Below are 25625 nucleotides of genomic sequence, written 5' to 3' on the forward strand. Positions count from 1 at the left end.
GCAGGCATTCACAATTTGGGGTCTTCCTGTTCTTGGTCCACTGGGGCACATGGTACTGTTTGAACACCTGAATAATGTCATGAGCTCAAGCCAGGGACTTTCCTTAATTTAGAATGAATTTCTAGAAAGGACTTCATAGTGGGGGCAAAAGAAGAATTTTAGGTTTCTATTTGACTGATATTTTTATAAAACACGGCATTCAAGATTATGATGCTAACACATCATCTTACTCTGTCTGAGCTGCAATAACAAAGTACCAGAGACGGGGTGGCTTACAAATAGGAACGTGTTGCTCATAGTTCTGGAAGCTGGCAGTCCGAGATCAGGGTACAGCCTGGTCAGGTGATGGCTTGCTTCTGGGTTGCCGACTTCCTGCTGTATTCTGACCTTGTGGCAGGGGTGAGGGAGCTCGCTGGGGTCCCTTGATAAGGGCACTCGTCCTGTTCACGAGGGCTCCACTCCCACAACCTCATCACCTCCCAAAGGCCCCACCTCCTAATGGCATCTCCTTTGGGTGTGAGATTTCAGCATGTGTGTTGGGGGGGGGGCAAGCGGGGGGGGGGGGTGGGCAAACATCTAGACCACAGCAAGTATTATGGATTGCCGTGCAGTTCTTAGAATTATCCTACCTAGACTGCGAACTTGTTGACATTGTCCACAGACCTGGCTCTTGGTTTGACACTTGGTAATACCGTTCAGGTACCAGATGGATCAAGAGATTTCCATACTGGATTTATCAGTTGACAAATCAGTGGCCAGCAGGCCGGCACCTTTTCTCTAAACGTTGAGATCTGGGTCTGGGTAGGAATGAGAGGCAAAGGTCTCTCTTTTGTTCTTCACCCCAGGTTTGAAAGCTGTGTTTGCCATTTAAAACCTTTTATTTTAGTTCAGTTTAGTTTAGTTTTTAGTCTTTTGGGGGCCTCATGTGTGGCATATGGAAGTTCCCGGGCCCAGGGCTCTAATCGGAGCTGCAGCTGCCAGGCTACACCATAGTCACAGCAACATGAGACCTGAGCCGTGTCTGTGGCCTACACCTCAGCTCACAGCCATGCCGGATCCTTAGCCCACTGAGCAAGGCCATGGATCACACCTGCGTCCTCATGGACTAGTCAGGTTTGTTACTACTGAGCCACAGTGGGAACTCCTAAATCCTTTTAAATTGGAAAGGGATGCCTCGTGATACGCACAGAATAAATGCTTTCACGACAGGCAAAGAAAATGAGAAAAACTCAGAAGAATCTCAATAGAAAGAGCTCTTGACGTTTGGGAAAATGTCAAGGAAAATAGGGAGCTGAAAGGGGGGTGGAGAATTCTCGCATGCTTTAGTTTGGGGCTGTTCTCCCTTGAGACACTTTTGTGTCAGGTAAGTTCTGTGAAAATCCAACCACAGGGACAGTAACCCTCGGGGCAGAGTCCATGATGACCTTGATAAACATTTGAAGTCGAAATCCAATTTGACCAGGGTTAGAGGCGAGTGGGAGAGAGTCCAAACTGAGCTTTAGAAAGTCAGCTCCACGGGCCCAATCATAGTCAGCCAAACTGCAAATTTTGGAGTATTATTAAAGGCCCAATATATCTGGCAGACAGAAAGCAAGTTGCATTTTCTTTTTTTTTTCTTTTTAGGGCTGCCCCGTGGCATATGGAGGTTCCCAGGCTAGGGCTCAAAATTGGAGCTACAGCTGCCGGCCGACACCACAGCCACAGCAACACCAGATCTGAGCCAAGTCTGTGACCTACACCACAGCTCACGGCAATGCTGGATCCTCAACCCACCGAGCAAGGCCAGGGATTGAACCTGCAACCTCATGGTCACTAGTCACATTCGTTTCTGCGGCACCACAATGGGAACTCCCCAAGTTGCATATTTAAATGTTATAACTTACACTTAAAGGAGTTCCTGTTGTGGCACAGTGGGTTAGGAATCCGACTAGTATCCGTGAGGATGCGGGTTGGATCCCTGGCCTGAGGTTAAGGAGCCAGCGTTGCCGCAAACTGCAGTGTAGGTCGAAGATGCCACTTGGGCGGTGTTACTGTGGCTGTGGTGTAGGCCTGCAGCTGCACCTCGGATACGACCCCTACCCTGGGAACATCCATAGCCCCCAGGGACAGCCCTAAAAAGAAAAAAAAAATAAACAACTTAAAAATGAAGCACCCAAGTTAATATTAATTAAAACAAATATTTTAATTATAGTCTCATATTAAAATATTATAATTAATAGTTAGAATATTAAGTAAAACAAATATTTATATTAGAGTTGCTTATTGAAATAGTTCAAATTAATTTATATTTGACATAGGATTATAGGACAATTCATATGCAAAAGGACATGGATTCATATTTGTTCTCCTGGGAAATTGGACATTGATTGGCACATGCAGGCTGCTGTGAAGTCTAACGGGATCTTCCGCCTTCCTGCTATCCCCAGGCGCAAACTATTTACCATTCTTCCAATCTTTGGAACAAAGAGAGGGAAAAATAATGAATGGGAAAACATTTTCCATTCCATGTGGTACAGGTGCCTTTTGGGCACTTGGACATGAGAATGTTCTATAGCTCGTCGTTTGTGTCATAAGCCAAGCAAGCTTGCCACACCCGTCCGTGGCCCAAACCTATAAATCCAGCTTCCATTTCTGGGCCGCCTTACATGAGCAATTTGCATCAGTGACATATTCCAGGCATCAATCTGCTTGAATATTGTTTCTGCCTTGCAAATAGCCCTAGATTTATGCTTCAGAATCTCACTGAATGACTTCTCCTTTCATTTCTGAAAGGGAAACGCGTGGCCCCGTTTATAACATTGACAGGGGAAAAATCAATCACTCACTAAATGCTATTATTTGATATTTTACTCTTAAACTGCCATCTTATAAATAAAAGGAAGACAAATGAGAACCATAAAGTAGAAAGGCAATCACCCACCAATTGAAAATGCCCCTGCAGGACGTCTAAGGTGAAGAAGCCAAAAAGTGTGAGCTGACGGAACTATTCAAATGAGACAATTTTCATATCATGACGGAGCCACCACAGAGAATGGGGTGGGGGTGGGGCTTTGCTCTACAGGTTTCTGCCTCCAGTTTGAGGACATTGGTGGACTCAAATAGCTCAAGTCATCCATAATTCAATCCTTCACCCAATGGCCTGGTTTGTCTTAAAAATTAGTTTTCAAATACTGTTTTATGACATTTTGATAATGGAGTTCGTGTCCAGATTGGCTTGAGATTATGCTTTTCCTACAATTATAACCCAAAGCTATTGTGGAGGTACAGGGCAAAAGAAGTAGTCATCCGTCCCCATAACACCACCCCTATGCTGTGGCCGAGGATCTAACAAAATGACGATTTTAATTTTATGCAATGACTGAAAAGAGGGTCCTGGAAATTGACAAAATCCATTGACACGGGTCTTAATCAAAGAAGAGAGTAAAAACGTAATAAGGAAATAAGTTCTCTCTTTTTCCCCCAAGGTCGTTTTTTTTTCTTTTCTTTTCTTTTCTTTTCTTTTCTTTTCTTTTCTTTTCTTTTTTTAGCCAATACGTTTTTCTGTCCATTATGTGGCTAAGTTCCAATATTTAACAATTAATTAAGAAATTACACTGTTTTAAAGTTTAAGACTCTTGTGTATATCGTTTCCTCATTAAGTAGTATCCATTGTTTCATCACGGTCGTTAGAAAAATATCGCTTAATTTTCTTGAGTCTGCCCAAATTGCTAGTTGTACCTAGGCTTTGCTGTTTCACATTTCCCATGCTTGTTTGGTGTGCAAAAAGATCCCTGAAGCCATGAATTGGTCAAATGGTGAGCCTGAGAGCATCCACTGTGATGCTCTCCTCATTTGGGAGAGGTGAGGGCTCATCAGGACACTGGAGCGTTGACACAAACCTGCCCACATCTAAGATGACAGAGCAGGTGGAGCCCTCTTTGAAAATCCTGTCTCTTTGTGAGTCTCAAAGAGTTGTAAATGGAGATACAATAGGCAAAATGTCAAACCATTATGCTGTAGGAACACCTCCCTGCAACAATTCAAAGTGGTTTGAAAAGATTCTGTTCCCTCTCTAGTGAAACTATCTCTGTCTTGACCCTTGCTTTCTTGGAGTTTTTCACTATTAGCTGTCATTATTCTAATAATAACCATCCACGAGAATTTTAAAAACTGACATTCAAAGCCTGTCAACTTTGGGGGAAGCGTCTCCTCAGTTGTCCTGCAGATCCATGAAGAGCAATGGAATTGTGTCCACAGTGACCGTGGACATTGATCCTCAAGAAGAGTGGTCTTCAAAGGTTTTTTTTTTTTTTTTTCTTTTTAGGGCTGCCCCACGGCGTATGGAAGTTTCCAAGTTTTCAGGCTAGGGGTCGAATTAGAGCTGCCATTGCCAGCCTATGCCACAGCCACAGCAATGTCATATTCAACCGAGTCTGCATCCTACACCACAGCTTAAGGCAACACCAGATCCTTAACCTACTGAGTGAGGCCAGGGATCGAACCCACATCCTCATGGATACTAGTCAGATTCGGTTCCACTGTGCCACAACGGGAACTCCAGTCTTCAAGGTTTTTTGTAGTGCACCTTCTCAGGAGAAAAATTGCAGCATGCATGCACAATACTTTTTATTTTCTTACTTAAAAATTGTGTATACATGCTAATGTGCTCATATATTAAGTGCAGTTATAAAACATACAAAAAATAAACATTGAAAAGAACAAAAGAATGATGAAATAAACTATGCTTTAGATATCTTGCTAATTGGTGTGGCTTTATTAACCCTAGTCAAAATTTCAAGGCACCGTATATACTTGTGAGAGGTAATTGTTGATGGAAGAGCACAGAAATCTATAACTCCAATTGTTTTTGTAACTTGGCTTAAAAAAAACCCAAATTTATGGCTACACCCAAAGCCTTTAGAAGTTTCCGGGCCAGAGACTAAATCAAAACCACAGCATTGACCTAGGCTACAGCTGTGGCAACACCAGGTCCTTTAACCCACTCTTCTGGACAGAGGATCAAACCTGCATCTCTGCAGCAACCTGAGCTGCTGCAGTGGGATTCTTAACCCATTGTGCTCTGGCCTGTGCTCTTGCACTTCTTTTTGAGTCAAATTTGTTGATTGTGGTTTTTAAGCTTTTTCAGTGCTCGTGAAGGCAGTTTAATGGAAGAAGTGTTAAGAGGAATTCCATTGTTTCCTTGTTGTTTTGCTGGCAGTATTAGTACTATTTTCAATCCATGAAAATTTTAGGCAGCAATTTTTTTTATTCTTATAAAAAGCATATCATAAAATCTACCATCTTACTCATTTTAAAATGTGTCACTCAGGAGTGTTGTTTGTTTACTTTGATGTGAAACAGATCTCCAGAGCTTTTTCATCTTGCAAAACTGAAGTTCTATCCATTAAACAACAGTTCTCTTTTCCTCTGCTCCTGTCCCCTGCCAGCCACCTTTCTGCTTTCTGTCTGGATGAATTTGACTACTTAGGTACCTCATGTAGGTAGAATTGTACAGCATTTCTCTTTTTGATGATGGTTTTGTTTTACATAGGATAATATCCTCCAGGTTTATCCATATGGTAACCTGTGACTATGCAGTGATGTTTTAGAGCCACTTAGCTACGGTGGGGAGTTAGGTTGGTTAAAGGTAGATTGTATGATCTATAACTCCTCTTAAAAGAGCACAAGGAGCTGCAGAGCAACACATAGTGATATTCTGAGAGCAAATTAAGAGTGAGTGTTATAGAAAACAAACTTATGGTTACCAAAGGGAAAGCGGGGGAGATAAATTAAGAGTTTGGGATTAGCAGATACACACTACTGTTTATAAAAGAGATAAACAGCAAGGACCATGCCTTGGGCATGGCCAAACAAAATTTTTGCCATAATAATATCACAGATCGCCGTGACAAAAATAATAATAATGAAAAAGTTGGAAGCATTGTGGAATTACCAAAATGTGACACAGAGATGCAAAGTGAGCAAACACTGCTGGAAAAGAGGAGCCAGTGGACTTGTTTGATTCAGGGCTGCTACAAAACTTGAATTTGTGAGAAATTCAATATTTGCAAAAAACAATAGAATGAAGTATGACTGTAATCGGTCATCTGGTCAGTGACAGCTCAAAACTTTCAGGACAAAGACGGTCTTCCACACCTTTTCATCCCCCAGCACACACCCTTCGGCCCTCAGTGAGGGAGAACCCATTATGTGCCGGACACTGTACTGGGTGAGCCATCCCTACCCCTCAAAGAGCCCATAGGCTAGTGCAGGAGCCAGAGGCATATCAAATGAACTGGAGGACAGGGTCTACACAGCATACAGGGCTACTCACTGTATAGGCCAAGTGCCAGGGAGTCATTGGTTAATGTCTTTGTGCAGGCGTGGCAAGGGGAAGAAGGAAGCCATCAGGAAAATCTTCCCAGAGTCAGTGCTTATGAAAGCAGGGGCTCAGTACATACTGGTTGAAGAATCACCACTGTAACTAATGGTTAACCTTAAAAGTCATATATTTTATTTATTTACTTATTTTTTAATTTTTTTTTTTTTTGGCTTTTTAGAGCCACACCTGCAGCATAAGGAAGTTCCCAGGCTAGGGGTCAAATTGGAGCTGCAGCTGCCAGCCTATGCCACAGCCACATCGATGTGGGATCCAGGCCTTGTCTATGAGCTACACCACAGCTCATGGCAACTCTGCATCCTTAACCCACTGGGTAAGGCCAAGGATCGAACCCATGCCCTCATGGATACTAGCGGGTTTGTTACCGCTGAGCCACAATGGGAACTCCCAAAAGTCATATATTTTCTAACCATATGCAAATATAGCAATCTTCAAAGTCCAGTGAGTGGATATATATCAATTGGGACACTATTCAGTCATCTCTTGGGATCCAAGGGGTTGGGTTCCAGGACCACCCTGCCCATGGATGGGTACCAATCCAAAGATGCTAGAATGCCTTGTATAAAAGGGGATAGGAGTTCCCGTCGTGGCACAGTGGTTAATGAATCCAACTAAGAACCATGAGGTTGAGGGTTCGATCCCTGCCCTTGCTCAGTGGGTTAAGGATCTGGCATTGCCGTGAGCTGTGGTGTAGGTTGCAGACACGGCTCGGATCCCGAGTTGCTGTGGCTCTGGCGTAGGCTGGTGGCTACAGCTCCAATTAGACTCCTAGCCTGGGAATCTCCATATGCCGCGGGAGTGGCCCTAGAAAAGGCAAAAAGACAGAAAAAAGGGGGGATAATATTTGCATTTAACCTAAACATATCCTCCCATATACTTTAAATCATCCCTAGATTACTTGTAATGCCTAATACAATGTAAATGCTATGTAAATAGTTGTAAATAGAATGTAAATGTTATGTAAATATTTGCTGGCTTGCAGCAAATTCAGATTTTGCTTTTTGGAAATTTCTGGAATTCTAAAAATTGTTTATGTATGTATTTACTTTTTTATGACCGCATCTGTGGCATATGGAAGTTCCCAGGTCAGGGATCAAATTGGAACTGCAGCTGCAGGCCTATGCTATAGCCATGGCAACACCAGATGCAAGCTGCATCTGTGACCTATGCTGCAGCTGCAACAATGCTGGATCCTTAACCCGCTGCGTGAGGCCAGGGATTGAACCCATATCCTCATAGAGACAACGTGGGGTCCTTAACCTGCTGAACCACAATGGGACCTCCTATTTTTAGAAATTTTTGGCCACACCTGCGGCATGTGGAAGTTCCCCGGCTAAGGATAAAACCCAAACCACAGCTGTGACCAGAGCCGTATCTGTGGCAACACTGGATCCTTAACCAACTGTGCCACAGGGGAACCACCTGGAATTTTTTTTTCTCTTAATATTTTTAATCTGCTGTTGGTTGAATCCCGGATTTGGAATAGTGGGATATGGAGGATTGACCACAGTTGAGTTCTAAATCCTGCCTAGTGACATAAATTGCTTTAAATATGTCAAACATTTCTCCATCCTTATCAGTGAATAGCTGGGTTCCATTGACTTGTCATATCTTCCTTTGGAAGTGCTAAGTGAAAATAAATCTGTTCGGTACTTTGGAAACAGATTACATGAAGATAGACAATAAGATTTTTAGAACCATGCATTGCGTTATTTTAAAATTTCTACATTCATGAGTTTCTGTCATGGCAGAGCAAAAATGTAGGACTAGGAACCATGAGGTTGTGGGTTTGATCCCTGGCCTCGCTCAGTGGGTTAAGGATCTAGCGTTTCTGTGTGAGCTGTGGTGTAGGTCACAGACGTGGCTCGGATCTGGCGTTGCTATGGCTCTGGCGTAGCCCGTTGGCTACAGTTCTGATTCAACCCTTAGCCTGGGAACCTCCATATTCCTCTGGTGCGGCCCTGAAAGGACAAAAGATGAAGTAAATAAATAAATAAATAAATAAATAAATAAAAATAAAACTTCTACATTCTAATTGTAAGAGATGCCTAAGTGAATTTGGAGATGCCTATAGCCTGCCTTCTGTGAGGCTATTAGCATTTGTCCCTGGCAGAATATCGTTGCACGCTCTGTGTCTCAGAGCCCCTGGTGGCTTCTTAGCCAATCTTATTATTTTCTCATTTTTGGAGTTTGTTCAAGGCAAGGGCTCATTCCTGTATTTATAGCTCAATTCCCACCTATGCATCAAGGCTGTCAAAATATCGAGATAATCCAATGCCACATTGCAAATATTATTTCTGGCAATATTCTATATCTCAGAAATGTGGGTTATTTTACTTCTTAAAGATATAATTTCTTAAAATAGATGTAACGATTTGTCAATTTGTGCCTCCACCAAATACCTCCTGAAAGTGCTCTGTTATTTTTCATCTAGATTTAATCTTTCCTGCATTCAAAGCAGATTCATATCATTTTGGGGTACTATCATGTGAATTTCCGTGTCATCAAAGCAGAATCATATCATTTTGGGGTACTATCATGTGAATTTCCGTGTCATCATCTTTTTTTCTTTTTTGCTGAGTTCTTGCTGGGGGCCAGATTGGGCTGAACTACCTGGGAGAGCTCCGCAGTTGAATTTTGGATGAGGATTTGGAATTCTCAGATGACAAAAATGTAAGTGGTGATTCATATAACTACAGGGCTACAAGCAGTGCCCCCAGGGGACCTATTCTGCCCCATGTTGCTTCAGTATTACAACCGGGAAGCAAACAGGAGCTGAAGAGTCAGGCTGGTCCCTGTCAGAAATGAGGCAATTTAGAAACAAGCCACAGAGAGCTCCTGTCCTGGCTCAGCGGGTTGAAGACATGATGTTGTCTCCATGAGGATGCGGGTTTGATCCCTGGCCTCGCTCAGTGGGTTAAGGATCCAACATTGCCGTGAGTTGTGGCGTAGGCTGGCAGCTGCAGCTCCGATTCGACCCCTAGCCTGGGAACCTGCATATGCTGCAGATTTGGCTATAAAAAGATAACAAACAAACAAAACCTCCCAAAGCCCCCAGACAATAGCTCTGTAATCTTTGGCTCCCACCCACCTCTGCCATAAACCTCCTTTTGAGGTGACACTCACTCAGAGTTGGGAAATCTCAGTGAGTCCACAGTTGGGTGGTGGGGTCAGGACCCGTGACACAATGTGGGGGGGACAGTGAAAAATAGAAGTGTGACATTCCATGTTGAACATGACTAAAAATTTCGAGAGCATGAAACCAAGTGTGGGCCCTTCTGAGCGAAGGACCTTGTATGACTGTGTGGGTCCCATGACTGCGAGGCTGGCCCGGGTCAGGTGGGGGCAGGGAGATGCCGAGGTGGGGGCTGCCTGATGGCTTTTTAGTGAAAAACAAACAAACAAACAAACACAGAGAGAGACAGAGCTGATGACACATATTTCCATGCCCCCTTCAACGCCTGGAGCCTTTTATATACGCGTCCACTGAAAAAAATGTACAGCCTAAAAGTCAGGAGGTTTGTTTTATTCTGTGGACATTCTCAGGACATCAAGCCCGGGACACAGCATCTCAGATAATGCAGAGAAACTCTTTCAAAGAAGCAAGGGAGAGTGGGAAGGAATCCGGGCTACATAGGAATTTTTTTTTTTTTTTTTTTTTGTCATTTTGCCATTCAATCTTGGGCCGCTCCCGAGGCATATGGAGGTTCCCAGGCGAGGGGTCTAATTGGAGCTGTAGCTGCCAGCCTATACCAGGGCCACAGCAACGCAGGATCCGAGCAGCGTCTGCGACCTACACCACAGCTCACGGCAACGCCGGATCCTTAACCCACTGAGCAAGGGCAGGGATTGAACTCGCAACCTCGTGGTTCCCAGTTGGATTCATTAACCACTGCGCCACGACAGGAACTCCTGCATGGGAATTTTTGCAACAAAACGTCAGGTAGTCAGAACATCAAAAGATTACTGTTAATCCAAGAAAACCAGACATCCCAAAGTGAATGAATCGAGGGCTTTTCTGTGTTTGGGAAGATGCAGTCTGGGCTCATTGAAAGCATGTCTTTGATGAGAGCTGTCTGGGGCCAGTATCCTGTGCTTTTTCGTCCGGAGTCCCCTCAAGATGCTCTGTTGGGGGTGGGCTGCAGCATTCTGTTTCTCTTCCCATCCTGAGTCACCTCCAGGCTCACTGTCCAGCAGCTGTACTATGATGGCTGGATGGCTGGATGGCTGTCACCTCCTTGGTTTACTGATATGGCAGCAACATTTTTCACTCACGTATGTTTTTCCCTATCCAGTCGGAGGGTTCTGGAACAGCCCAGGCCTGACGGCAGTGGCAGGTGGCTCGAAGGTCTTAACTCACCAATTACATGGCGCTTTCAGGCCGGCTGGGAGGAAGGCCGCCCAGTGACACATGCTTGACAAGGAATCAATGATGCTGGCTGACCCTGCAGGACGGTGCTGAGGGTGGCATAAGAAAATGGGTTCCAAAAACACCTGGAAAGCCTATATTCTTTAAATGCCATGCAAAGGCTGCACCATAATCTCAAGGTGAAAAATTCTCCCAATTCGGATCCCAAGCGTCTCTACTGAGTGTGGATGTTTAGCAGAAGAACATTTTAAGCCACCCACCTCATCCCGATCATTTTTCTACACGTAAACCTTCTTTCTGTTCTCACCCTTTTCTCCCTTGTGTGTGTGACATCAGGGGACACAAAAGACAGATGTGTTAGGCTTGTTCAATTCAAGAAACATTTCTGCTCTTGGGAAATAAAAGGTTCTTCTCCTAGTAACAAGCAGGTTCTGCATGTGCAGATAGGAAACAGTTTGGTGGCGTGAGCTTCTGTTATTTGTAGCAACCCTGTCCCTAAAAGGCAACCTTTAAATTACCACTGACTTTGTCTTCTAGCAAATTAAGTTGTTCTGGATTTCAGAGGGATTCGAACATAAAATTTGGAGCAATATCGCTCAGGAAAGAAGCAGAGGCTTTAGACTGAGTTGGTCAGGGATGCTGGATGGTGCAGGGCTGTGTGTATTTTTTAATTTGTTTTTTGTTTTTCTTTATTGACCACACCCACAGCATAGAGAACTTGCCAGGCCAAGGATCAAATCCGAGCCACAGCTTTGATTTGCGCCACAGCTGCAACACCAGATCCTTAACCCACTGCGCTGCAGCGGGAACGCCTTGTGTATTTTGTTTTAAACAAAGAGAATGCTAGAATTTCCACTTCTAGGGATAGCTGATCAGATGGCCCCTCTAGCTCTTCTCCCGTCTTCTAATTTTTCTCAATTCCCTTCTTGAGCCGTGACAGTTAGGACAAAGCCTTCCCTCTCTTCTGAAAGTATACAACCTCAGACTTGCACTGTGTTCGGAAGCTATTTTTGTTTTCGTTGAGTGGGGGAAAAAACCTGGCTGCTTCTTTATGACCATAAAAGAAAGTCCCTGGCTTCTGAAGCCTGGAACCCCCCTCCCCCAGAGAAGCAGGTGGAGCGGTGCCTGGGGCCAAGTTACCATCTGTACTTCATCACGAGAAGTCAACGTTCGGGGGCCGGCCGAGCTTTGGCAGTGTGTTCCCACGGGAGCTCATGAAGCTGGTTAAACCTGGGAAGATAAATCAGGACACCCAGACAGAGGGAAGTACACAGAGAGCGTGGATGGCAGGGTCCCAGAGCCCTGTTCTGGCATCTTCCAGGTCCGCAGGGATTCCCAAGTCGACTGAGACCCGTTGAGTCAGCTGTGGCTGGATGTTGACCCACTCCTCCTTGACTCAATTTCCGACTCAGGGAAAGTGTGTGGATTGGGTCAGAGGCGCACAGGCGGTAAGGGGGTCCACCAGGTCCTTCTGCTTCCTCCCACCTTCCTCCTAGGTCTACCCTCATCCTGCATCTTCTCTTTCTAGAAAAAAAGAAAAAAAAAAAAGCAGGGATTTATACCAAACACACAAATGCATCCACAGCAGAAAGAGAAGCCCAGAAAATTTCGACTGAAATTAACAACTTAACCACGAACAATAGGGGCTGCATACATGGGTCACGAATACTAATATTCGTGAGTCTCATCAAAAGCACGGGAGATCACGCTTAATATAATTGTGTTCATTTCAATTCTCTACGAAGAAGAAAGTGAGCAGGTGACGAAGAAGCCAAGCGAAAGCCCTTTTTACGGGTCCTTCAGTCACAGGCGAGGGCTGGGCTTCCTCTTTCCTCAAACCACAGAGCCCAGGTTCCTCCTTTACGTTAACTGACTACAAGTTGAATACGATGGAAAAGAAAGAGACATTCATCTTTTCAAGCCTCTCTTACCTTTACTTTGCAGCCTGAATTTTTCAAGGGACCACATCCAGGCAATGTGATTGTTTCTTTATCTCCTTTAATTCTCACATCCTGATGAGGTAGGTGGCTTGTATCCTCATTTTTCACAAGTGGAAACTGAGGCTCAGAGAGGTTAAGTGTCCTGCACAAAGTCACACAGCTGCTGAGTGACAGAGCTGGAGACCCTGGACAGTCTCATCCCGGTACACTCTTTCTTTCCTTTCTTTCTTATTTTTTTAAGTCAGGTTTATTACGGTGTAATTTATACATAGTAAAAATGGCCCTTTTCGGGTGAACTGTTGATGAGTTTCAAGACTTATAATTGAGATAGAAATGGGCTTTAGGGTCGGTCAGTAAGATATATTCAGACTAAAGCATAGAAATCAAAAGAAGGCAAGGTTAGCTGAACATTTTAAAACGAGTTCATGCAATTCAACACATTAATGGAATACCGGAGAATAATAATATGATCCATACAATACATGCAGAAAACACAGTTAATACAAGTTTAAAAAAATCCTTGAGATAGAGACGATTCTATCACCCCCCCCCCAAGTTCTTTGGAGTCAGTCTTCTGACCCTTTGCGCCAGAACCCATATGGTCCACATCACACTTTAAGTGAAAGTAAATCTGATTGATGATGCAAAGCAGTTATATCGTCTAGAGAATCGCATGATCCCACAGGGTTGCAAATAAGTTAAGTCCTTGATGGCGACAGTTTCCAGACGGCACTCTGGAGAGCTGAAGCGTAGAAGGTAGGAAAATGACCCAGGGGGTGGTGACCGTCCGGGGCAGCGTCAGTCACCCGGGGTCTCCCAGAGCAGACAGCTGGGCTGTAAAGTAAGGGGCCTCCATTTCTGCACAGCAGCCCCAGCCCAGTCTCTACGCGAGTGTCTCTCATCCTCAAACTGACATTTAGCGAGATAACCCGGTCCGGCTCATGGGGCTACTCAGCCGCGTCCGGGAGACCGAGGGCTCCCGCCAGGCTCCAGTGGCCTGACAGTAACCAGTGCCGAGCTCCACCAGCAAGGTTCCTCTGCAGCCGCTCTGCCCTGCACCAAGCTCTGCCCTCAGGTAGCTGCAGAGAGAGGGGCGTGTCTGCCGCAGCTGGGAAAGCCCGGGAACTGGGATCCAGGACCCGCAGGGCAGTGCAGAGCTTTCTCTTACGTGCATCCGGTGCTCAACCCAAGCGGAGGGCTGGGTCCTTTCCCACGGTGCTCTCTACATTATTTGTGCAGGGGCCGCCATAACTAACACCGAGGAGCAGGTGCATCAAACATAGAACTATACTCTTTCCCGATTCTGGAGGCCCCAAGTCTGAGATCAAGGTGTCCGCAGTTGGTTTTTACTGAGGCCGGTGCTGTGGGTCTCTGTCCTTGGCTGAGAGAGGACTGTCCCCCTGTGGCTTTCCTCTATGCATGTCTGTGTCTGAATTTCCCCTTCGTATAAGGACCCCCCGTGTCCTGGAGGAGGTCTGGTCCCGATGACCTCGCTCTATTTCGATGACCTCTGTAAGGACCCCGTCTCCTAAGAAGGCTGCTTTCTGAGGTCCTGGGGTTAGGACTGCAATCCTGAGGACTCACAGTTCAACAAGTACCGCTGTAAATGTAGTGTCGGCTCTCAGCTCATTTCAAGGACCGTTTAGAGGCTTCCGTGCTATTCATTTTCAAAGATAATTGACAGCCACATGTGTGTCATTGTGCCTCTTGGTTGAGCTCAGTGATTTTATTGGCATATTTGGGATCGGTGGATTTGAAACTTTAGAGGTATTTATTGTAAGTGAACTTTTTAGGACGTGAACTCATCCTACAATGAACTCCGAGGACACTCGTCACATCTGTAAAATTAGAGGGTCCCACATGAAGCCATTAAAGAGAAACTATTTTTTGAACTGTGACATGTACCTGTGGTGAAACTGTGTGGGTGGCATAGACCACATTTATCAAAGAGCTGTGATTATGTGTGTCCACGCAGAAAAAAATAAGATGAAAGTATTTCTGAATAGTTCATGGAATATTAACCTGGATTAATTCTGACTAGTAGTGTTTTTTGCTTTCCTCCTTGTGTTTAATTTCCCAAATTTTCACCATGACCACATCCCACTTTTATAAATAGAAAGCAGTATTATTTAAAAGAAAATTGGGAGTCCCTGCTGCGGCACATGGGTTGCGAATCCGACTGCAGTGGCTGGGATCACTGCAGAGGAGTGGGTTCGATCCCTGGCCTGGCACAGTGGGTTAAAGGATCTAGTGTTGCCACCACTGCAGAGTCCGTCTCTGGCCCGGGATCTTCCATTAGCCGTGGGTGTGGGCATAAAAAAGACAAAGAAAAGAGAAAAAGGAAAGTGGCATAGATAACTTTTTTAAGGGTAGAAAATAGTAATTTCAAATATGTGGCTATAGGATAAAATGGAAGGTGAATTTCAGTAAGACAAACCACACGGCTCGAAAAATGAGGGCTCTCTTATCGGTGGCCTGCCCCACTACAGCCATGCTAATTATTTCTGTTACCATAAAGGACAGGATAAAAATGCTAGGAGTTGAATATAGTATTTGAGGCAGAATTATTTGGGTCTTTCAGAGGTGAGGGCAGGAGGCAGAAGGCTTAGGAAGAATCGCAACGGTTAATGCATTCATCAGTGAAGGTCCCATCATTTTCTTTTAAACCAACTTCTGACAGTGGTTTCTCCACCCTTAGGAGTTAAATTAGTGGACTTTTTAAAATGCCCAGCTTTCGTAATCTTACTAGGAGAATTATCGACGATTTAAAAATATCAGTGGCAAGAAATTAAACCTAGTCTGTCCTTATCACAAAATGTTGGCAGAAAAGTCTCTTCTGGAGTTCCCGTCGTGGCGCAGTGGTTAACGAATCCAACTGGGAACCATGAGGTTGCGGGTTCGGTCCCTGCCCTTGCTCAGTGGGTTAAGGATCTGGCGTTGCCGTGAGCTGTGGTGTAGGTTGCAGATGCGGCTCGGATCCCGCGTTGCTGTGGCTCTGGCATAGGCTGGCAGCTACAGCTCCAATTAGACCCCTAGCCTGGGAACCTCCATATGCCGCGGGAGCGGCCCAAGAAATAGCAACAACAACAACAACAACAATAACAACAACAACAACAAAAAGACAAAAAAAAATAGTCTCTTCTGCTCTTCAGACAAATTCAGGGCCTTTGATTTGGAGGAGGGCTTTAAAGGTGTGCCTTTGATGTCACTGAGAAGCCACTAGTCTCATGATTGAGGTAGCCCCCAGCAGCCCTCAGCCACCTGCTGGCTGACACAGCTGCTTATCCTGCTTCACGGGGCGACTGCTGTGGTTTCCCATCTCGGTTCATTTAAAGCCTGCCATTTCATCTAAGAGACTCACAGTCTTTCGTCAATAAAACATTAAAGATAATGCCATAGAAACACGCCTTAAGAGAATACCATAGAAACACGCCTTTTTGCTTCTTTATAAACACGGTGATCAAAAGCACAGGCGGGAAAAGAAAAAAAAAAACCCTTAGAAGGATGGGCTGAGATCTCTGCTTGTCCATCATGACGTCTCTCCTGTGCAGGATGTTGATTTCGTGAAGAATATGCCATATCTGAACCTGCACGGTTCCTGAGTGCTGTCTACACCAAAGGCAGATCGGTATGTTTCCTTTTATTTATAACCCGTCTGAGGAAACGCTTGTCACGATGTTACCGTTGCAGTGGCACCAGGATCCCCAAACCCATTAGCAATCTGAATATAAGGATGTAACAGCAGGAACGGAAGATAGAGCCACGGAGAAAAATAACTTAGAGAAACACGCATCTCTAGGGGAGAGACGGCGAAGAGTCGTGCTTGCTGACAAGATCTTCCCAGCCCCCCCCCCCCCCCCCGCCCCGAGGCTCCCCCAACCACAGGCATTTTTCTTTCTTTTGCCAGATCCCTGCAATGCTTTGAAGACAGAGGCCAGCAGAGGCCAGAAGTCAGGGGCAGAGGGGACAAGGCTAAAAAAAAGCCTTAAAACAAGAACTCTCCTTTCCTTTGTGCCATGCGCTTGATATTGCTAAATGACGCCTCTTCTGGACAAGGTTGTCATTGATGGGTAGGGGGGCGCACACTTGCTGTGTGTCAGGTCCCTCTATGTGATCAGGAGGAGCCAGAGGTACCATCTTTCCTTCTCAGGAGGGAGCAGAGACTCAAGGAGAGATTTCCCCAGCGGGGCACAGCTGGTGGGGGCGCTGTGACTCACGTTCCTCCCTCAAGACGCAGGAAACCTGCTTGAGCCCCGGCCTCCCCCATGCAACTTGGGGGTTCTCGTTGATGCACCTGATGTGGGTCATCTTGGGTCCAGCTCTTAGCCACCGAGTGTCTGTCCCTGCAGGCTGTGAGCCAACCAAGGTCAGACGATGTGTCCTTCTCCTGGGGACCCTCAGCCCCCCGCCCAGTCCCTGACGCATCCATTAGTCCAGGAGTCACGCCCCAGGTTGAGCCTGACACTCAGCCTTGGTCTGACACTGAATCCGTGACCTTCACCATGGATGGGTTTGCACATTGACAAACGCACCTCATTTTGCTAATCTGCTCTGGAAAAGAGTCTGAAATTCTCAGCCTGGGGGAGACCGAAGCCCTCTAAGTGGGGAATTTTCCTTGTGCAGCCGTAGGGACAGGCTGGACCTGGGACTGGGAGAAGCTGGTTCTTGTCCTCCCCTGCTGGCTTAGTAATGGGGCCAAGAAGAAATGTCTCTCTGAGCCTGGGCTTCTGTGAGACCCCCTGTCCTTTGTCCCCTGTGGACCTGGCTCTGTGAGGGCTGTCGTCTTTTCTCCAGTGTGACAGCAGCAAACACATACAGAGAGGTCTTTCCGCAGTTGTGTGGCACAGGCGGCGAGTTGCCTGGGGAGATGCAGGGAGAAGGTGTGGAGAGTTGGGGGCTCTGCGGAGATGCTTACTGCTTCAAAGGCTCTTTGTTCCCCAGACCTGGGGGCCTTTGGAAGCAGTGACCCTCTTGTCGAGTCCTAGCTCAGAAAGTGAAGGACCAGGCCAAGTTCTTGTAGGGAAGGCTGGTTTAGCCCCTTAACTAGTACAAGTAAAGATTCAGAAAAATTTTTTTTTCTTTTTTTTTTTTTTAATAGCCACACGTGTGGCATGTGCAAGTTCCAGGGCTAGGGGCCAAACTGGAGCTGCCACTAGGGTCTACACTGCAGCCACAGCAACACCAGATCTGAGCTATATCTGTGACCTACACTGCTGTTCATGGCAACACCAGATCCTTAACCCACTGAGCAAGGCCAGGGATCGAACCTGCATCCTCACGAACACTATGTCAGGTTCTCAACCTGCTGAGTCACAACAGGAATGCCTGGAAAAAAATTCTTGGACTGTCCTTTGTGCCCCAGATTTCACCTTCTGGAATTCATGTCACGTTTCATTCTCTCCATCCTTTTGGAAGGAAAAGGAAATATCTTTTCATGGGAACCTGTGGTTTGTCCTAAAGATGAACCAGTGTGTACCGTCTGACTGATTTTCCAAGTGGTCGTGATCCGTCCAGAGTTCTGAGTCTGCTTTCAAGAGGAAGCGAGCTTTTGTGATTCCATTTCCATTGCGATGCATGACTGACATCCCCAATTTTATGGTGTCCGTGGCAAAGTATGGACGGTAGGCCCCTCCACTGCAGTGTTCTCAAAATCGTGTAATAAAAACCCTCACAACGACAGTGCAGATTCACAGCCGACAGTCATGGCCCATGAGAAAGCAGCAGAGGAAAGGCTTCAAAGACCGTATTAGAGTAATTTTCCAGATCCTTGACACGACCCGACGTCTTGAATCTTTTACTTGCTTTAGGAAAACATGTGACCAGTGCCCGGGAGAGTCCCCAGGAGCCCAAGAGGGAAGGAAATAGCGGTGACACAGTAGCTCTCTCATCTGTCTTGGTGAAAAATGTTGGTATTTTGTCCTCGTGGCTTCTTGTAGTACTCTTGATTTTCTAAAGCATTGCATTAAAATATGACTTATCTTTTTTCCAACCTTACTGAAGTCTAACTGACAAATAAACGTGTAACATACGTAAATTGTAGAGTCGGATGAGCTGACCTATATGTATGTTGTGAAAAGATTCCCACCGCCAGGTTCATGACCAGAAGCATCACCTCCCGTATTTACCTTCTCGGTGGTGCAAGCCCTTAAGTTTCACTGTCGTGCAAATCTCAAATATACCACAGTATTGTCCACACGGCCATCAGGTTCACAGCCGAGCCTCAGGCCTTCCTCACAACCACACGTTTCTACACTTTCCCCAGCCCCTTCCGTTTCCCGCAGCCCGGCCCCCGCAGCCACCGTTCTACCCTCTGCACCTGTGAGTCTCACTTTCTTTTTCTTCTTAAGATTCCACATATACGTGCTCCCAAGCAGCCTTCGTCTTTTGTTTTGTTTTGTTTTTTGTTTTATTGAAGTCTGGTTGATTTATAGTGTTGGGATAACGTCTGCTATACAACAAAGTGATTCCGTTATCCATGTCCACACATCCATTCTCCCAGATTCTTTTCCCACATAGATGATGACAGAATACCGGGTAGATCTCTCTGTGCTACACAGCAGGTCCCCACTGGCCAGTCTTTCCATATACCTTAGGGTGTGTAGGCCAACCCCAAACCCTCCCCCTGCCTGTTCCCCTTTGGTAACCATAGTGTGTTTTCGAAGTCTGTGAGTGTTTCTAGTGTTTCTGTTCTGCAAATAAGTTTATTTGTATCCTTTTTTTTTCTTTGTAGAGCCACACCCCTGGCATATGGAAGTTCCCAGGCCAGCGATCTAATCGGAGCTACAGCTGCCAGCCTACGCCACAGCCATAGCAACTCCAGCTGCATCTGTGTCATACACCACAGCTCATGGCAACACTGGATCCTTAACCTAATGAGCGAGACCAGGGATCGAACCCACATCCTCATGGATACTAGTTGTGTTCATTACCGCTGAGCCACAGCAGGAATTTCTGTATCCTTTTCTTTTCTTTTTTTTTTTTTAAAGATTCCACATATAGGTGATATCATATGATGTTTGTCTTTCACTGTCTAACTTCACTTAGTATGATAATTTCTAGGCCCAACCATGTTGCTTCAAATGGTATTATTTTGCTCTTTTTTATGGCTGAGTAATGTTCTGTCATGTACGTGTACCACATCTTCTTTATCCACTCTTCTGTCAATGGACATTAAGGTTGTTTCCATGTCTTGGCTGTTGTCAATAGTGCTGCAATGAACATCGGGGTGCAAGTGTCTTTTTGAATGATGGTTTTGTCCAGATAGATGCTCAGGAGTGGGCTGGATCATATGGTAGTTCTATTTTTGTTTTTTTTGCTTTGGTCTTGATGAATGAGTTTCTTGCTGCCCTCTTTAGTTCTGTGCCGAGGTGAATGCCTCACTCGCCGTGCCCAAGAGAATACTCCAAGAACACGCACAGCTTTTGTGATAGATTTCGCAGGGACGAAGAGCAGACTGGGAGGCAATGTAGTCACTCATTTTCACAGGACGTGGAGACTTGTGGTGAACGTGCAGTAGGATTGTTTGTGTCTGTTCGCAGTGGTCAGGACACCAGCAAGCCTTCTATTCAAGCTGACAGTGTTAAGAGAGGTATTATGATGTCTATATGGCCCTAGAGACAGCCGAGAAGTGGTTGGACACATCGTAATGCCTGCTCAGAGCTCAACACACAGGAAGTGGCTCCAAAGCCAGTTATTTACCAGAAGACTGGTGTGGCCTATTCCAGTAGTGACGCATCTAATATGAAAGGATTGTCTGTGACTTTGCAACTTGGTTGAAAAGAGGCACCCAGACAAACCTATGTGCCGAGTCAGACCCCTTTCTGGTGTCCCATCAGACCCTACCAGGGAGGCCTCTGTGGGTGGCTAGCTGACGTGGGCTCAGCAGCCTTCAGGCAGGTCTGAAGGGACAGCACATTGCCTCCTGCCTAAGCCATGTATCTCCGCCTCTTGCCCTGGGGCTTCCTCCTTTTCCCCCTGCAGGGGCCGGGTGGGAGATGTGGTCCTATCTAGAAGCTTCGGGAATTATGCTCTGTGGTGTACGTCTTGGGCCAGCAAGAGGCAGGAGCTAGTGGATCCCCTCCTTGACCCTGGGTCTGTCCTTGGACACGTTTGCACATCCCTGGGGGCGGTGCCAAAATGGGGTTCTGGGTGCACCTGTCAGTGCCAGTGGGAGTTGTTGTGTGGGCTGTCTCGGCCCCACTCCCACCCTGGCCCCTCATTCTTGGCCCCTCCCTCTCCAACAAAGCTGTAGCACAGAGGGCTCTGCTTTCTGGGAAACCAAACGAAGGCATATTCCTGGTTACTTTCCAGTAGCCCTTGATGCAATGGGACTGTCGGGGTAAATTACTTCAAAAATCATACCTTTGGGGAGTTCCTGCTGTGGCTCAGTGGGTTAAGGATCTGGCACTGCTGCAGCTGAGGTATAAGGTCGCAGCTGTAGCTTGGATTTGATCCCTGGCCCAGGAATATCTATGTGCTATGGATGTGGCCCCAAAAGAAATTTTAAAAAATCGTATCTTTAAGTACCAAGTCTGCCTTCTCACAAATAGTTGGCCCCTGCTGGATTATCAGAAGGAACTCTGTATGCTCACTCTTCATTTAGGCTCCTTTGAATTGGGGTTTATCAAATGCTGAAATGCTGTCTTTTTATCAGTTCACATCACCGAGAAGGAAAACTCCGTCCTGAGACCCGTGGGAGTTGCCAGGCAAGGGTTGAAGATCTGAGGGCCCAGAGAAGGCCACCCCCAGCGGGCTCTGTCTTGTCCCCTCTGATCTCCTTCCTGCTCCTCGGCAGTCTCCTCAGCATCACGAAGCCTCCGGCTTGTGCATCAGAAGACAGCGACCCCAAGGCTGTGATTTTAACTTTGTGCGCCATGTCCTTAGCTGGGGACCTAGCACTTTCTGAGGGTGAAACGGGAAGTTAGAAGGAGGGGCTTTGGAGGACGGGTGTCTGTGTTCTAAGGAGACCAGTGGTCCTCTCATCTGTGACGGCAAACGTAGGTTGAGTGGCGTACACTCCCTCACAGGACCTCCTGTCCTTTAAAGTGGTCCTGGGGACGGCGGCAGGGGTGCTGTCTTACACGTGCGGAGAGGAAACGCCAGTGTCCCAAGGATCACAGGCCCGGAGTTGGCTTGAGCCGTCGACTGTTCCTCTTGACACTTAGCAAAGGAGGAAGACGGTTCTAGAAGCTTCCGAGACAGGAGGGTCCGTGGTGGGACCAGGAGTAGAGCAGGGTCCCCTCCCAGGACTGTTTAAGGACGTGTGACATTGTTAGGGCAGGGGTGGGGCTGAACTTGATTGGAAGTGGACCTGAAGGAGAACATCTGTGCCAAGGGCCAGGACGAGGGTCAAGAACCACAGCCATGTTCCCCCGGGGAGCCAAATCGTGAGGGGCTCTGGTCTGGTTTTGCTGTGATTAACATGGATGCTGATTTTTTTTGCCTCAACTTTCTGCCCTGCTGAGGAAAAAATAAGCCAAAGCCCGTCTGTACCCACCACTACTGTTCTTGGTGGCCATGGACGATTGACTGTCCCAATGGGTCAGAAAACATGGAAGCCAATTTCAGCTACTACACAGGCATTGCGGGCCCCTTGCAGGAAGCTCTTCAAAGACACCATGTTTGGGGTTCCAGATAATTTCCATGGTGTGTTTGACACATCTGTGTCTACCTGGTACTGGTGTATATCATCGGTCAGAGAGAACTTTTTCTGCCTTCTGCACACACTAATCAACCAGGTTGTGTTGAAAGGTAAACTAAGTGACGTAGTGGTGGTGTTCATGACGTCATGGGTTTATTTCTGCAATTCCTAGGGAAGACCTGGGAATTCCAGGATTTCAGATCAGCGTTTGCTCTGGAGACAATTTGCTTATGTTTTCCTTTCCTCCTTCTTCCTTCCTTCCTTCCTTCTTTCCTTTCTTTCACCACATCTGTAGTATACTGAAGTTCCTATGCTAGGGGGTCAGATTGGAGGTGCAGCTGTTGGTCTGCACCACAGCCACTGCAACGTGGGATCTGAGCTGCATCCATGACCTACACTGCAGCTTGCCGCAACACTGAACCCTTAACCCACTGAGTGACACCAGGGATGGAACCCGCATCCTCGTGGACACTACGTCATGTTCTTAAGCTGCCAAGCCATGATGGGAATTCCATGTTCTATTCCTTGAACACTGGATCTTACTGTTAGTCTGATTAGAATAGATTCTGGTCTCGAGATGTGGCCACTTCTGTTCTTTAGGTAACACCGTTTCTCAGGGTGACGAACTCATGGCAGGGGCTAAGGATGGGGAGGTTGTCTTCTCTTGCTTTCGAACAAGCCCTGCTGTGGAGAAAGGGCAGCTTCTCCTCTTGGGGCCCTGATGTCCACCGTGAAAAAGAACCTTCTCCTTACTGGTCTTTTGGAGAACAACGTCCATCCAGCCGCTTATTCCAGCACAGCCTAGCCCCAAGTCCTTGTGTCATTTAAACGTCAACAAAGATCTAACAGCACTTCCACAACCAAGCCCTGGACTGTTGGTCTGCCTCAGCTTCTTCCCTAAGTCAAGTGTCCTTAAAACTCTTGCTTGGGGTGCTCACAAAGTCATTCCGACCTCCATGCAGGCACCTCCCCACCTGTGGGGGCCTCAGAAGGAGATTGGGAGATGCGAAACTGGGGTGGTTCAAAGGGAAACGCCAGAGCCGGCGCCTCGGGGTTGGAGCTCCGGCTCTGCCCCCTCCCAGCTGTGTGACCTTGAGCAAGTCCCTTGTGCCTTAGGATGCTGTCTGCAGAGTGATGCTGATGAGGACACTGATGGTGTCTAGCCAGTCAGGGATGCAGCCCGAATTCAATGAACTGGTGATGCCCAGGACCACCTGTCTGGCCTCAGCATCCCAACACCCAGCCTGACCCAGACCCCCTCCAGGTACCAGTTCCTGGGCATTCTGGCCACCTCACCTGGTCATAAAACAAGCACAGATGAGGACTGCCATAGACCCCAGGAACAGGAAAGCTCTTGGATGGTCTCCCACTGTTCTCAGCCTTGCCTTAAAAATGTCGCCGGGGAGGTCTCATTGCGGCACAGCAGAAACGAACCTGACTAGTATCCTTGAGGATGTGGGTTCAAACCCTGGCCTTGGTCAGTGGGTCGGGGATCCGGTGTTGCCATGAGCTGTGGTGTAGGTCACAGATTCGGCTCAGATCCTGCATTGTTGTGGCTGTGGTGTAGGCCAGCAGCTGTAGCTCTGATTCGACTCCTAGCTTGGGAACTTCCATATGCCTTTTTTGCCCTAAAAAGCAAAAAAAAAAAAAGTCACCAGCTCTCAAAGATTTCTGAAGTTAGATGCTTTCAATGACTAGTTCTTTTTGGTCGGGATCATCTTCCATCTGAGAAACCATCTCTTTATGACATCTAGCAGCTTCATTTTGCCTCCGGCAAAAAAGACCTGACACAAAAGCCCTGTCTTAGGAATCCTGCAAAAATGAGCCTCCTTTTCCCCTGTGCACATTTCATTTTGATTTTCTAAAGGTTTCTAGGAGGCGATCTTTCACGACACGAAGTATAGAAGACATTTGAAAGGTGTCAGTGTTTAAGGAATTTAAAGATAATGGGGCTGAGTGCCTGTTTTGCACTTGTATCCTGTTTAATTTGACTTCATTCAACTCTAAAACCCTGTCATTCCATTCCATGGAATTTGCTTTGCTCTCTGAGTCATCCGTGAATTATGTGGGGAAGGATGGGGGGTTTAGACCCAGGACGGGCTCAGCCTCCAGCGGTGGCTGCATGCTGCTGGTTGAATGATCCGGTTTCCATCTCACAGGCAGCGAACTTACCAGTTTTGTGTTTGAAATGAGGGAACACAATAAGCCCAGGCAAGAAGAAAGTGGCCTTTTTTTTCTGCTTGCAAATCGACTGCATTTAGGAAATGTGTAATTTGGTTTTCATCAAGAGGATGCACGTTACAGGTTGAGGGGTTTTGATGGCAGGGCCACGATCTGGGGAGCTAGGTGGAGTTTATCAAAGAAGAATCGATGGTTGGCTAGGGCTGCGGCCTCTGTGGGGAGGCGGGCAGGTCTGGATCCTGAAAACACAAGACCTTTCAAATTAAATAGGAAGAAGCCACTCGCATTTATCGACCCTTTCCAATCTGTCACTTTCCCTTTCCCCTCTTGCCAGAGAGAGGTGCTTTTTCTCCTCTGAATGAAGCAACACACCCCCTGACCTGGGTGGGCGTTTGCACTTCATACTGACTGGGATGGGGTGTGTGTGTGTGTGTGTCTGTGTGTGTGCGTGTCTGTGTGTCTGTGTGTGTCTGTGTGTAGTGGGGTTGGTAATAAACGGAAAACTTGCGCTTGCCTCTTTTTCGAGTGACCATCTGCACCAGGCAGTAAGCGGGCACAGGCAAGATTAACTGTGATCACTTAAGTCTATATCATGTATTCATTTACTTATTTACACTAATCAGATCTCAAAAGCAAGATTTTCCCCAGATGATCCAGCTGCTTAATCAAGGGTTGACGAAGGACCTGGGGATGTCTCATGACAGCTTTGAGCAATAATGGGGACTGATGGTTATTATTATTGTTTTTCTTTTCTGGTCACCCTGTGGCATATAGAAGTTCCCAGGCCAGGGGTCGAATCCGAGCCATAGTTGCAACCTACACCACACCTGCCGCAGTGCTGGATCCTTTAACCCACTGTGCTGGACCAGGGATGGAACTTGCATCCTGGCACTTCAGAGACACCACTGATCCCACTGAGCCACAATGGGAACTCCTTTTTTTTTTTTTGAAAGTTGAGAGTTAAGTTTTATTTGGGGCAAAATTAGGACTTAAGCCTGGGAGACAGTATCTCAGGTAGTCCTGAGAAATCTGCTCCCTCCATAGGGGGAATTCCTGATTATCATTTTTAGGTCGAATCCTTGAACTCAAATATAAATTTTAAGGGCACTCTGAACC

The 25625-nt window shown here is 46.5% G+C and overlaps 1 protein-coding gene across 1 annotated transcript in view; it reads left to right on the forward strand.

Moving 5' to 3' along the window:
• Nucleotides 1-25625, forward strand: part of PCP4 (Purkinje cell protein 4) — a 66572-nt gene that overhangs the window by 5798 nt on the left and 35149 nt on the right. The gene's annotated exons all lie outside the window — the stretch shown is intronic.

This window comes from Phacochoerus africanus, chromosome 1 (assembly GCF_016906955.1).
Source record: "Phacochoerus africanus isolate WHEZ1 chromosome 1, ROS_Pafr_v1, whole genome shotgun sequence".
In the NCBI taxonomy this organism is placed as follows: domain Eukaryota; kingdom Metazoa; phylum Chordata; class Mammalia; order Artiodactyla; family Suidae; genus Phacochoerus; species Phacochoerus africanus.